This window comes from Vombatus ursinus, unplaced genomic scaffold (genome assembly GCF_900497805.2).
Source record: "Vombatus ursinus unplaced genomic scaffold, bare-nosed wombat genome assembly UNPS02014797.1, whole genome shotgun sequence".
Taxonomy (NCBI): Eukaryota; Metazoa; Chordata; class Mammalia; order Diprotodontia; family Vombatidae; genus Vombatus; species Vombatus ursinus.
Window position 1 is genome coordinate 3,006,074 of NW_020954575.1, and position 6,690 is coordinate 3,012,763.

Below are 6,690 nucleotides of genomic sequence, written 5' to 3' on the forward strand. Positions count from 1 at the left end.
CGTCTGGGACGGGTCCCTCTCCACCGTTCACCTCCTTTCACCAGGTTTTCGTTGGAAGGTCACCCCTTCGGGTAACGGCGCAGGGAACAAAGGCAGAAGCATAGCCGCAGCCCCCGCCTGCAGCAGGTGTGTGGGCGCAGGGCCTCCTAAGCTCAGACTGCTCCCCCCAGCCACTGAGCGACCAGAAGGGAGGCTGGAACAGAACTGGGAGAAGAACCCGAATGCTAATGAAAACGGGAGAAGGAATTGTAAGGGGTAAAGGAAGAACGAAGTGGGGCCAAAAAAATTTTTTTTTAACCTCCACTTTAAAAGCTTTTCTAAAACGAAGCAAATATTCGGGACGAGGGTGGAAAGACCAGCTTTCCTGCCCTTCCCATGCTGGTTCCTGGGGCTCCTTCCTTCTCTACTCTCTTATTCGAGGCAACCCTTTCCCAGCCCTTCATTGCCCCTGTCTCTCATCTCTTAACCTTCTCTGATTCTTGGTTCTCTCATTCTGGTCTTATTCTCCATCCCTCTCCCCTACACTCTGCATCTTACTCTCCTCTCCTTGTATTTTCGTCTCTTATTCGTCTCTGCCTCTTTCTTCTCAGTTGTCTCCCTAATCCTCAACCCTCTTCCTGGTCGTGAGATCAGAGCTGTAGAGATGAAGAGGAACTTAAAAGTCATCTTGTCCAAGCCTTTGGAGAACATCAAGTCCTGGAGAGGCGAAATATCTTTCCCGAGGTCACACAGGTAGTTAGATGGAAGAGCTGAACTTGAACCCGGGTTCTTCGATTCCAAAGAAAGCGCTCCTTCCTCACTGCACCACCTCTATCTTTCTCTAATATCTCTGGGATCCTCATTTTCTCTCCCCCCATTCTTACTCCAGGGTTTCTCCCCCACTGTCTCTCATTCCTCTCGTTGTCCTTTTCTGTGTCTGGATCTCTAGCGTTATCTCCCAATCTCTGCCCACATTCCTGTCTCTCTCTATGTCTTTCCCTCTTTCTGTCTCCCTTCTCTCCTCTCCTCCTCCTTCCCCTTCTCTCCTCCCCCTTTCCTGTCTATCTCCAAGTCTCCCGGTTTACTCAACTTCCCCCAGGTATGGGGAGGGAAAGCCTACAGGTGGTAAGAAGAAACTGCGACTGCCCCGCATCCACCGCCACCATCTCCGAACCCCAAAACTGCACACAGCTCCTGTAGTCGCTTCCCGGGAAGAAAGTTTCATTGGCCTTCCTTGAAGAGGTGACGCCTCGACACTGGGGGCTCAGACAGAAAAAACGGTTCTGTCCGCCTCGTTGCCTTTTTCTCCCTCTATTTTTTTTTTTCCTCCTCGGCCTTCTCCTTCATCTCTCACGCTTCCTTCACCCTTTTTCAATAACCTTCGGGTTCTTCTCCCAGTGTCCCAGACGCCTTCCTGGTAATTCAGTGGCCCTGGACCGCGCTCGGGGCACTAGAGGCCGTATGTCCACACACCTGCTGCAGGAGAGGGCTGTGGCTGTGCGCCTGACTTTGGTCCTTGGATCAAATTACCCGAGGGGATGACCCTCCAACGAATCCCAGGTGAATGTGGAAGCTGGAGGGAGACCACATGGGACCCATGCAGACGGGGCATGGTGGGGAAAGCTGAGGAACATGGCCCTGATCCTGGGGGCGGCAGCCTATGGAAACTGGGGCTCAGGGCACACTTTTAAGCTGTGTTCACGAGGACTAAGGATAAAGCAGAGTTCTGAACTACCCCGGAGGATACAAGTCCGGGAGGACATCCCACAAACCCGTTATCATATTTTTTCCCCCTGAATACTCTGTCCTTATAGACTCAGCCTCCGACCCCTGAAGGTGGAGTGGGAACCGTTGTACCTTGGGTCTTGCCTCAAATGTGACGAAGTTTTCCACATTGAGAACGAAAAGCTCTTCGGCCCCAAAGAAAGGACGGAAATACACACCCTTTTCATCTTTGCAGAGGTAGGGAGCTAAGGAGGTAGATCTGGGCATAAACTCATACTTAGTTGACGTGTCAGTTTTATTGCACTGCTCTCTGACCCCCCCTTAATTCTTCATTGTAAGTGGTGGCTCTTTCTGCAGAGGAGGGGGAGTGATACAATGAGAAATAAAGGCGATGTAAAAACAAAAGATTTCAGTGAAACTTAAAAAAAATAATTCAAAGCTGCATCTATGGGGAGAGGGGCGCTACGGAGGAGAGGAAAGGTCACTGGGAGAATTCTCCGGATAGGGACTTGTCTGAGAATCCTATAAATGGAAAAAGAACCGGCGATCTGAGTGGTGGATGACTTCGATTTCCACTAGTGCAAGCCTCCGCTTTGCAATGGGCAGTGAAGACTCGGATCTGAGCTGGAGGCTCGGGGCTGGGGCAGAGGCAGAGCGAGAGTCTGCTGAGATCCTCAACCTTCATGTACCCATTGACATTAGTGGTGGAGACAGGAAGGGTAAGACGGGGAAGGTGAGAGAAGGAAGTTTTCTGTTACACTCAGGTCCCCAGTACACACACACACACACACACACACACACACAACCTGAATTCTAGTGCCTTGCCTCTATTGATTATCTCCAATTTATCCCGTATTCTAGATTATTTGCACACACTTGTTTGCATATTATCTCCCCCATTAGATTGTAAGCTTAAGAGCTGGGCTGGTTTTTTTTGTTGTTGTTGTTGCTGTTTTTGCCTTTCTTTGTATCCCCAGTGCTTAACACAGTACCTGGCACATAGTAGCCACCTAATAAATGCTTGCTGACTGACTGGCGTTCACGCACACATTCCACCACGCCACGCTACACCATGCCTGCACTCAATATGCCGAGACTGAAAATAGCCACAGGGGAAAATTTGTACCAGAAAGTTGAAGAATGGCAGGACCCGCGCAATCCTAGAGGACTTCCTGGAGGAGGCAGAGAGATACTAGCTCTGGAGAAGGAGCCAGTCTCATTATAAAAGTCGGAAGCGAAAAATCGATTTAAAACAAAACAGAACAAAACAAAACACCACCATTATACAGAGGGTGGTGTTGGCGGTCGTGGGAATGGCGACGGACAGGGACAATTTCTGTCTCTGGCCCTGTCTCCTTCCTCATTTCGGCCTCAGGATCATAGATTTAGAACTGGAAGGCACCTCAGACGCCGTCTAGTTCAACCCCCTTATTTTGCAAATAGTGCAATTTAGAGAGATTAAGTGTCTTCCAGAAGGTTCCACAGGTAGCGAGCAGCAGCCTTCTTTGGATCTCTCAGAGCTGTGCATTGGGGATCCGCTGTCACTCCCCGTTTCTCACGGAGGTAATTAAGGTACTGGGGGTGATAACGAGGGGCCGGCCAGCTCCTTTCTGAGAGTGGGGCTTTTAAAGCCATCACGGACGATTTGCCTAAGTGGTCGGGACAGGACCCAGCAGTTGTAGTGCCCAGGGTCACTGAGTGTCCCTCTTTCCCCCTGCCGAGGACAGAGACACAGAGACAGCAGGAGAGACAGAGACAGAGACAGACACCCATAGCGCTGGGCCCTAGGCTCTGTCTGCCTGAGGCTGGCGCCTCGGGCAACTTGGCTTGCGGCTAAAAATAGTAAGGGGAAAGCAGAGGGGCTAGAAGAGAGAGATAGCTGGAAAGTCGGATAACCGGGGTGGGTGGGGAGCAGCACGGGAGCTGTGGGGAGGGATCTAGGAGCAAATATTTGCGATCACATTGAGGGATTCAACCCGGCAGAGAGAGGCCCTGGGGTACACATTTGTCCTAGAGTCCCTAACCGCCTACGCTCCTCCAGTCCCTCGAGGGGTAGATAAATGCCGCGCTGGGTTCTGGGTAGAGGAAAGAAAGGGTCAGCAATAGGACTTCCCATCCCTCCGCCCGATTTCGTTGTTCGGGGGTGGGGGTGGGGGTGAAGCGCTAAACCAGAAAGGGCAAGAGAGCGGATTATCCGCAAACTGGGAACTCTCACGATTAGGTGCCGGGAATGGGAAGGAAGAGTTCTGGCTCACAGGGAAGACGGTCCCTAAAAGTCGAGAAATAAGAAAAGGAAGTGGGGGTAGGGAGTTGCGAAAGGGAAGAAAGAGGGACAAACGCATTTCCTCTCCTTAAAACAAGAACCTAGCCTCAGGTCGTAACTCGCCCTCTTGCATGACCAATCTCTTGCCAGCAAAGCGAGGAGAACTCAGCTCTTTAGCCCCCTCGTCCTCTCCCCTCGCCCTGGGGCCATCAGAGCCTTTCTCTCGGCCGCCTTCCTCCCTCCCAGGCAGTTGATGGGCGAGAAACTTGGGTGTCTCGGTCAATCTTTTGCCTCCAGCTCTCTGGCAAAGGGACATAGAACCAGGAGAACTGGGAATGGACCCAGTGATCCGTCGGTGTTCGGGGAAAGGGATGGTGGAAGTAATTCAGTTATGGAGGAAGCTCTGACTCCCCCCACCCCTTCTCCGCCTCCCAATCCCACCTAGGCTTGGCGCCTGAGTTGGTGTGTGAGTCCTCAGGAGGGGGCCGAAGGGAGGGGTCCCTACAGTCTGGGCGGGTTCGACGCGCGTCCCCCCGCCCTTCTGCGGGTGCAGGCCAAATGCGAAGTGACAGGGGCCGGAGCTTTGTTGTGGAGTAGCAGCCGCCTGGCGCCAGCCACCCCCGCCCCTACCCCCCCTTCGGGCCCCCCAGCCCCATGAAGGAAGAGCTGCGCCACCCCCGCCCCAGCCTCTTAAAGGGACATGCACTCGCTGCCCCCCGGGACCCACCCGGGTCTGCAGTTTTTTCCCTCCTCCCAGCCTCTCCCCACTCTCAGCTCTCAGCCCTCATTGCATTCGGGCAGAAGTAGTGCCTGGGCTCCAGGGAAACCAGAGGTGGAGAAAGAGATGCGAAGAACCCAAGGCTGGCCAGGGCTGGTCTGCTATTTCGCGTCGTTCTCCAGGGCTGGTTTTCGATGCCCTGTCGGATCTCCCTATAGAGCGTTCTCTCAGAGCACTGGCTGGATCAAGTGTGCCCTAAAAAGTGACCTGAGAGATGCAAGCAGGACTTTGAGGTGGGAAGTTGACAGCCACTGGGAAAGGAGAGAAGCACAGGTGGTGTACTGGGCTGGGGGCGGGAGTGCCGATTTAGGGGAGCAAAATAATTTAAAGAAGAGCTGGGAATAATTCTGGGGAGGGGGTGCACGGGATGGGGGAGCTTACACAACCACTGGACAGTGCCCTGAGGAGAAACACAAAACAGCCCGGGCTCTATGTGGTTTTTTTTTTTTAGTTCCCAAGTGTGCACACACAGAATTTGGGGTCCAGGAGCTGGCCTGCAGAAGATGCAGGCACTTAGGCTCTGGTCACTAATCCTGGTGTCCTAAAAGATCCCTGAAGGAGAGACCACATCCTGCTCAGGCCGCAGGCACTTGTGCTCGTCCTGTCCCTAGCTTCCTGTGTCTTTCACGGAGGTTCAGACATAGAGGTGGCACACGGTGTAGACAGGGCTTTACAGAACCTGGCAAGGCGATTATTGCACTGGATGCCTGCTGGGCGGGCGGGAGCACCCACGGGGAAGATAGCAAAAGGCAGAACCGAAGGCGTCAAGTCAAAGAGCCTGGCCTAGGGTCGAATCCAGCCCCCACGGCTTCAGGCATCAGGTCAGTGCAGCTATTGAGAGGGTGCCTGTAATCCTGGGAGGCTGGAGGGTTCCCAGGACTGCCTGTGAGAGCTGCGTGTGAGGGAGTACAATGCTCAGTCTTAGTCTGCCAGGGAGGGTTTGTACAGCCCAATGAGAATCCTTAGGCACCTTACCAGACCTGTGTATGTTCTATGTGCAGCTGTACATATGTACTTGGCCTGAGCCTGGGTTTACAAAGTACATATGCAGTGTACAGGGCATTAAAAAAAAAAAATCATCACTTCGAAGAGTCTAGTGGACTTGGAACAGACAGAATTATCTGCCTGACAGGTTGTTATTACTAGGTACTTTGATACTAAGTACAACGTATAGACCTTAGAATTTTAAAATATTTCCATCTGTGTTAATACTTTATATTTTGTGTTAGTACATGTCTGAGGGACCATAAACAATATGGATTTTTTAAAATGGAATGGAGACAACGCTGTCTTCCAAATTCTACCCCCCAAGGTGCAGATACACACTACAAAGAATGGAGACTCCATTGTACCAGGTGTATTCGTTCTCTACTCCACCTTTGTGTGTGTAACCAGGTGCCCGACAAGCGGCGGATAGCTATGGACAGTTACGGGTGGGCACAACCTATTGCCCAGGACCTGCAGACAACGACATGGAGACATCAACATACAAACACACGCACACTCTGGTCTGTCTTTAACGCTGACCTACCTGCGGCTGCCCCGGGTGTGAGCAAAGCACAAACACACACACACACACACACACACACACACACACACCTTACTATTCTTCTGGCCCACGTCAAATCCAAACACTACGTAGATTAAGGAATAAACACTGCATGGAAAGTCCCACCACCACCATCACCACCGTGGTGCCCATATTTAGGCGGCTCTGATAAAGTCTACTCCGCACCGGATGAGGCGAATAGATGTTTGCCCGGCGTTTAGAAGGTACACTAACCTAGCAAATTAAAACTAGTCATAATGTGTGGCTACTGCGTTCAACCATAACCTGCCGGAGGAGACGGCATGGCCAGATAGAGTCCGGTTCTACTCAGAGAGTTGAGAGAGCCTGGGAAGCCCCCGAGGTTTCCTGGGAAATTTCTGTCTCAGGTTGAGATAT